At 41.1% G+C, this 8723-nt stretch overlaps 1 protein-coding gene across 1 annotated transcript in view; it reads right to left on the reverse strand.

Annotated features, from left to right (window-relative positions):
• Positions 1-8723, reverse strand: part of CFAP92 (cilia and flagella associated protein 92 (putative)) — a 49454-nt gene that overhangs the window by 26248 nt on the left and 14483 nt on the right. The window lies entirely within an intron of this gene.

Genomic DNA, 8723 nt, shown 5'->3' on the forward strand with positions numbered 1-8723 from the left:
CGGGTCACACGCCGAGACGCAGGCCAGCCGGGGGCGCGCCTGGCAGAGACGCGGGCTGAGACCCCGCGGGCCGCTCTGCCCACCAGCGGAGGCACGAAGGGCCAGCGAGGGCGGCAACCCCTGGCGCCAACTGTGTGCGGGACTTGCCGGGAACGCGGAGCCGCTCCTGCTGCACAACCACACACCCCGGGACCGGCCGGCACCCGCCGCGCAGCGAGTCCTCCCCCAGGACTAGCGCTGGTCTGCAGTGCAGGGACCCCGAAGAGTGGGGGACCCCTAAGAGTGGGGGACCCCGAAGAGTGGGCTCTGCAACACAGCCACGCCCGGGATGCAAAACACACACGGGCAGCACCACCCGGCAGGCCGACAGCTCGGGCACAGACAGGGTGAGGGCGGGGGTGTGGCTGGAGCTGGAGACACCCAAGGGTGACTGGCCACGTGTCTGCGAGGGTGTGAACTTCCCATCCGAGGCTGATTGACCTCAGCGGGCTGAACAGCACCACCAGGTGGAGGACGGAGGCATTACACCAAGCCGTGCCCGCCGCTCCCTCCGGGCACATCCCCAACGGGGGGTGGGGGGGGTCCACGGAGAATCAGAACAGCAGTTCCCTCCCCCACCCCGGGGGGAATAGCACAAACCCCTTGCCCACACCAAGTGCACTGATCATAGAGTGCCGCAGAGCTTCACTTCTAAGGGAAACAGGATCTAGCTTCCTTTGGGTTTATGGTTGGTTGGTTGGTTGGTTGGCTGATTCTGTTTTTGTTTTGCTTTGTTTTTCTTGGATACAGAAAGGGTAAGTTTTGTCTATTTTTTTCAATCTTTTTTTCCTACCAAGCCTCTCTTAACAAACAGACCAAAGCACACCTAGTATACAGCTTCCTTTATTTTTTTTAACTTTTAAATTAAATATAATCTAATTTTTCCCCCAAAATGACAAGAGGGAAGAATTAATCCCAAAAGAAAGAAGGACCAAAGACATTTAAGTAAGATGTCTGAACGAGAATGTAAAACAACTATAAGGATTCTAGCTGGGCTTGAAAAAAAAAACCCACAAAAAAAAACAAAAAACAAGACACTAGAGAATCCCTTACTGCAGAGATATAAGAACTAAAATCTAGTCAGACCAAAATTTAAAATGCTATAACCAAGATGCAAATCTGAATTTATGCCGTGAGAGTGTGGATGGATGAAGCAGAGGAACAAATTAGTGATACAGAAGACAGAATTGTGAAAAATAATGAAGCTGAAAAGAAGAGGAAAACAAAAGTAATGGATCAGAAGGTAGACTTAGGGAACTCAGTGACTTATTAAAACAGAAAAACATTCATATCATAGGAAAGTCCCAGAAGATGAAGAGAGAGAAAAGGGGGAGAAGATTTATTTGAACAAACTATAGCTGAAAACTTCTCTAATCTGAGGAAGGATGCAAACATCAAAACCCAAGAAGCACAGAGAACTCCCATTAAATTCAACAAAGGCTGGCCATCACCGAGGCACAGTCAAATTCACAAAATACACAGACAAGGAAAGAATCCTGAAAGCAGCAAGGGGGAAAAAGTCTTTAACCTACAAGGGAAGACAGATCAGGTTCTCAGCAGATCCGTCCACAGAAACTTGGTAGACCAGAGGGAATGGCAGGATATATTCAGTGTGCTAAATGGGGAAAATATGCAGCCAAGAATACTTTACCCAGCAAGGCAGTCATTCACAAGAGAAGGAGAGAGAGTTTCCCAGACAGACAAAAACTAAAGGAGTTTGTGACCATTAAATGGAAAATTATATGCCAACAAACTGGGTAATCTGTAGAAGAAACGGATAAATTCCTAGAAACATACAAACTACCAAAACGGAAACAGGAAGAAATAGAAAACTTGGACAGTCACATAACCGGCAAAGAAATGGAAACGGTAATCAAAAATCTCCCAACAAACCAAAGTCCAGGTCCAGATGGCTTCCCTGGAGAACTCCACCAGATGTTTAAAGAGGATTTAATAGCTCTCCTTCTCAAATTGTTCCCAAAAAAATCGAAATGAAAGGAAAACTTCCAAATTCATCCTACCAGGCCAGCATTAACTTGATTCCAAACCAAAGACCCCACTAAAAAGGAGAGTGACAGGCCAATATTCCTGATGAACATGGATGTAAAAATTCTCAACAAGATACTAGCAAATTGAATCCAACAGTAAAGAGAATTATTCACCATGATCAAGTGGGATCTATTCCTGGGCTGCAAGGCTGGTTCAATATTTGCAAACCAATCAATGTGATCCAACCACATTAATAAAAGAAAGGATAAGAACCATATGATCCTCTCAATAGATGCAGAAAAAGCATTCGACAAAATCCAGCATCTTTCTTAATTAAAACCCCCAACAAAGCAGGGCTTGGTGGATCATACCTCAACATCATAAAGGCCATATACAAACACCCACAGCCAATACCATCCTCAATGGGGAAAAACTGAGAGTCTTTCCCCTACAGTCAGGAACCAGACAAGGCTGTCCACTCTCACCATACTATTTAACACAGCAGTGGAAGTCTCAGCCTCAGCAATTAGACAACAAAAAGAAATGAGGCATGCGAATGGGCAAGGAAAAAGTCAAACTTTTACTGTTTGCAGATGACATGATACTCTATGTAGAGAACTTGAAACACTCCCCCAAAAGATTGCTAGAATACATGAGTTCAGCAAAGTTCCAGGACATAAAAATATACAAAAATCCGTTGTGTTTCTACATACTAATAATGAAGTAGCAGACAAAGAAACCAAGGAATCAATTCCATTTGCAATTGCACCAAAAACCATTAGATATCTGGGAATAAACCTAATCAGTTATGAATCGGCATTCAATAGGAATAAACCTATTGAATGGACTTAGGAATAAACCTAGAACACTAACGAATGAAATTGAAAAGGACACAAAGAAGTGGAAAAGCACTCCATGCGCATGGATTGGAAGAACAAACATAGTTAAAATGTCTATACTACCCAAAGCAGTCTACACATTTAATGCAATCCCCATCAAAACGCCACCGGGTTTTCATGGAGCTGCAACAAACAAGCCTAAAATTTGCGTGGAACCACAAAAGACCCCAAAGGGGTTAGTGTCCTGAAAAAGAAAAACAAAAGCATCACAATTCCAGATTTCAAGCTATATTATCAAACTATGGTCAACAAGACAGTATGATACTGGCACAAAAACGGACACTAAGATCAATGGGACAGAAGAAAAAACCCACAAATGGATCCACAACTATATGGTCAAATGATCTTCAACAAAGCAGGAAAGAACACCCAATAGAAAAAAAAGAGTCTCCTCAACAAATGGCGTTGGGCAAACTGGACAGCAACATGCAAAAGAATGAAACTGGCCCACTTTCTTACCCCACACACAAAAACAAATTCAAAATGTATGAAAGACTTAAATGTGAGACAGGAAACCATCAAAATCCTAGAGGAGAACACAGGCAGCACCTTCTTTGACCTCGGCCATAGCAACTTCTTAAGAGACACATAACTGGAGGCAAGGGAAACAAAAGAAAAAATGAAGTATCGGGACCTCATCAAGGTAAAAGGCTTCTGCACAACAAAGGAAACAATCAACAAAACGAAAAGGCAGCCTACAGATGGGAGATGATATTTGCAAATGACATATCTGATAAAGGGTTAGTATCCAAAATCTATAAAGAACTTATCAAACTCAACACCCGAAGAAACAAATAACCCAGTTAAGAAATAGGCAAAAGATCAGCAAAACTAAAAGGCAACTGATGGGGGGCGCCTGGGTGGCTTAGTTGGTTGAGCGTCTGACTTTTGCTCAGGTCATGATCTCGCGGTTCGTGGTTTCGAGCCCCGCGTTGGGCTCTGTGCTGACTGCCAGCTCAGAGCCTGGAGCCTGTTTCAGTCTGTGACTCCCTCTCTCTCTGACCCTCCCCTGCTCACGCTGTCTCTCTCTCTCTCTCTCTCTCCTAGAAATAAATAAAACATTTTAAAAAATTAAAAAAAAAGGCAACTGATGGAATGGGAAAAGATATTTGCAAATGACACATCAGATAAATGGTTAGTGTCCAAAATCTGTAAAGAACTTATCAAATTCAACACCCAAAAAACAAATAATCCAGTGAAGAAATGGGCAAACGACATGAGTAGACACGTCCAAAGAAGACATCCAAATGGCCAACAGATAATGAAAAAATGCTCAACATCCCTCCTCATCAGGGAAGTACAAATCAAAACCACAGTGAGATACCCCCTCACACCTGTCAGAATGGCTGACATTAACAACTCAGGCAACAACAGACGCAGGCGAGGATGCGGAGAAAAAGGCTCTCTTTGGCACGGCTGGTGGGAATGCACACTGGGGCAGCCACTCTGGAAAACAGTATGGAGGTTCCTCAAAAACTTAAAAACAGAACCACCCTATGACCCAGCAATTGCACTATTAGGTATTTATCCAAGGATACAGTTATGCTGTTTAGAAGGGGCACATGCCCCCCAATGTTTACAGCAACACTATCAACAATAGCCAAAGTATGGAAAGAGCCCATATGTCCATTGATGGATGAACAGATAAAGGAGGTGTGGTATATATACACAATGGAGTATTTCTCGGCAATCAAAAAGAATGAAATCTTGCCATTTGCAACTATGTGGATGGAACTAGAAGGTATTATGCTAAGCGAAATTAGTCAAAGAAAGACAAATATCATATGACTTCACTCATAGGAGAACTTTAAGATAAAAACACATGAACCTAAGGGAAGGAAAGCAAAAATAATATAAAAACAGGGAGGGAGACAAAACATAAGAGACTCTTAAATATGGACGACAGAGGGTTACTGCAGGGGGTGTGGCAGGGTGGGCTAAATGGGTGAGGGGCATTAAGGAATCTACTCCTGAAATCACTGTTGTACCATATGCTAACTAACTTGGATGTAAATTTAAAAATGAATAAATTATATTAAAAAAAACAAGCAAACTGTTACAGCATCCAAAAGAAAAAAAAAAATGGGCAAGAGGAATGAATAGACATTTATCCAAAGAAGACATCCAGATGGCTAACAGACACATCACCCAACATCAGGGAAATGCAAGTTAAAACCACAATGAGATACCACCTCAAATCTATCAGAATGGGTAACATTAACAACACAAGAGACAAAATGGTGTTGGTGAGGATGTGGAGAAAGGGGAGTCCTCTCGCACCATTGGTGGGAAACTGGTGCAGCCCCTCCGGGGAACAGTATGGCGGTTCCTTAAAAGACTAAAGAGAACCACACAAGAGACCTAGCAATTACTTTACTAGGTATTTACCCAAAGGATACAAAAATACAGAATTGAAGGGGCACATGTACCCCAGTGTTTATAGCAGCATTATCAACAATAGCCGTACTATGGAACCCAAATGTCCATCAACTGATGAATGGATAATAAAAGACGTGGTATACATATACAATGGAATATTACTCAGCCATCAAAAAGAATGAAATCTTGTCATTTGCAACAACATGGATGCAGCTAGAGTATATTGTACCTTGTGAAATAAGTCAGAGAAAGACAAATACCATATGACTTCACTGATATGTGGAGTTTAAGAAAGAAAACAGATGAACATACGGGATGGGGGAAGAAAGAGAGGGAAACAAACTATAAGAGACTTTTAAAGATAGAGAACTGAGGGTTGCTGGAGGGAGGTGGCTGGGGAGTAGGTTAGAAGGGTGATGGGTATTAAGGAGGACACTAGTTATGATGAGGCACTGCGTGTTGTACGTAAGTAGAATCACTGAATTCTACTCCTAGAACTGATATGGCATTGTATGTTAACTAACTAGAAATTTAAATAAAAATTTTTAAAGAAAAAAAAAAGAAAGAATGGGTGAAATTTCCCCAAGTTTGGCAAAAGATATAAGCCTAAAATTTCCACAAACTGAGTGAATCCATAGGATAAACCCAAAGAAGTCCACGCCAAGTCATATCATAGTCAAACTTCTGGAAACCAGCGACAAAGAAAAAAAAAAAAGTTGAAAGCTGCAAGAGATAAATGCCACCCAGCCTATTGGGAAAGAACAATTCAAACAACAGTTGCTTTCTTATCAAAAAACTATACAGATCAAAAGGAAGGGGCACAACTTTTTTCAAATGCTAAAGAAAAACAGAAACTGTCAACCCAGATTCTAAGTCAAGTGACGTTAGCCTTCAGGAATAGAGGAGAAATAAAGACATGCTCAGACAAAAAGAAACTAAGAGAATTTGTTGTTAGCAGATCTACCCTAAAAGAATTACTAAAGGAAGTTCTTGAAACAGAAATAATTTTTTTTAAATCTTGGAACGTCGAAAAGGAAAAAGAACATTAGAAAGAGCAAATCTATAGGTAAATACACTCATACACTACACACATACACACACACACACACACACACACACAGGAATACTATTCAGCATCAAAGAGAACGAAAACTTGCCATTTGCAGCAATGTGGATGGAGCTAGAGTGTATTATATGCTAAGCAAAATAAATCAGGCAGAGAGTGACAAATATCACATCATTTCACTCATATGTGGAATTTAAGAAACACAGATGCATAGGGGAAGGGAAGGAAAAATGAGATAAAAACAGAGAGGGAGGCAAACCATAGCAGACTCTCTTATATAGAGAGAACAGACTTGGGATTGCCAGAGGAGAGGTGGGTGGAGGGATGGGCTAAATGGGTGATGACCATTAAGGAGGGCCCTTGTTGGGATGAACACTGGGTGTAATATGTAAGTGATGAATCACTGGGTTCTACTCCTGAAACCAATACTACGCTGTATATTAACTAACTTGAATTTTAAAATATAAATTAAAAATAAAATTTAACATTTAAAAATAAATTTAAAATGTATAGCACCATCTGATGTGGCTCTCAGTCTATGTAGAAGAAATATTTAAAACAATTATATATGAGATAGGGTAAACAGATTTGATGGAAGGTAAGGTTTCCACATTTCACTCAAATTGGAAATATGTTGACACCAGTAAGCTGTGATAAGCTAGGTATGCATAATGTAATTCCTGTAGTAACCACTAAAAACCTATATAAAAAGATACATTCAAAAACGCTGTAGATAATCAAAATAGAGTTCTAGAAAGTTTTCAAGAAACCCACTGGAAGGCAGGAAAAGAAAACAAAGAAACAGAAAACTAATATTAAAATGGCAGACATTGGCTCCAAAATATCAATAATTACACTAAATGTAAATGGTCTAAATAAACCCATTAAAAGACCCCAGTGGATTAAAAGAAACAAACACGACTGCACTAAATGCAAGGGCATTATGCTGAATTGGGGGGCAGAGCATATCTCAAAAGGTCATACACTGGATGTTTCCATTTATGTAACTTCTGTTTCCCAGGGTTTGATAAGGAGTTACCACAAACTGGGTGGTTTAGCACAACAGAAATTCATTGTCTCACAGTTCTTCTGGAGGCTACAGGTGCAAAATCATGGTGTCCACAAGGCCATGCTCCCTCAGAAGGTGCAGAGGAAGGATTCTTCCTGGCCTCTCCCAGTTTCTGATAGCCCAAGACCTTTCCTGGCTTGTGACCGCATGACCTCATTGTCCCTGTATCTCTTCATACAGTCTTCCCTCTATGTCTCTATGTCCAAATTTTATAAGGATGTCAGTCATATTGGATTAGGGCCCATCCTCATGACCTCATTTTAACTTGATTACCTCTGTAAAGACCCAATTTCCAAATAAAGTCACATTCTGAGTTGCTGGCAGGTAGGCGTTCAACATATCTTTTTGAGGGAACACAGTTCAACCCCCCAAAATAACATTCTCAAGTGGACAAAATTGTAGAGATGGAAAATGCATTAGTGGTTAGGGCTGGTAGGATGGAAGAAGTGGTTGTGGCTATAAAGGGTAGCATGAGAGATACTTGTGGTGATGGAGTCGTTCTGTATCTTGAATGTAATGACAGTTACACAAATTTACACAAAAGATAAAATGGCACAGAACCACACACACATTTATCAACATCTTGACTTTGACATTACATTATAGTTATAGAAGATATAACCACTGGAAGAAAAACAACTGGGCAGGGACGCCTGGGTGACTCAGTTAGTTAAGCCTCCGACTTCAGCCCAGGTCATGATTTCACGGTTCATGGGCTCAAGCCCCGCGTCAGGCTCTGTGCTGACGGCTCAGAGCCTGGAGCTGCTTCAGATTCTGTGTCTCCCTCTCTCTGCCCCTCCCCCACTCGTTCTTGTTCTCTCTGTCTCTCTCTTTCTCTCTCAAAAATAAATAATAAACATGAAAAAAAAAACCTGGGCAAAGGCTACATAGGATCTCTCTGTACTACTTTGCAACTTGCTCCAAATTTTTTTTCAAAATAGAAGTATAATACATGGATATGGATATGCCCAAGCCAAGATACATAATTGATCAGTTTCAGGAGACAAAAAGGAGATTCTAAGTTTAAAAAGAATACAAAAAGCACATACAAAGGTTCAAATGGAACATAAAAGGTGACAGAATAATGCCTTCAAAACTCTGAAGGAAAATGAGAATTCTATACCTAGCTCAACTATCAATCAAGTGTAAGGGTAGAATAAAGATATTTTCAGAACAAGAGGCCTCAAAACAAGCACCTCTCATTAACCTGTTCTCAAGAACCTACAGGCAGATGTGTTCCAGCAAAACCAGAGAGCGAACAACAGCTGTATTCATGAAGCCT

This window comes from Crocuta crocuta, unplaced genomic scaffold (assembly GCF_008692635.1).
Source record: "Crocuta crocuta isolate KB4526 unplaced genomic scaffold, BGI_CrCroc_1.0 scaffold296, whole genome shotgun sequence".
NCBI lineage: Eukaryota > Metazoa > Chordata > Mammalia > Carnivora > Hyaenidae > Crocuta > Crocuta crocuta.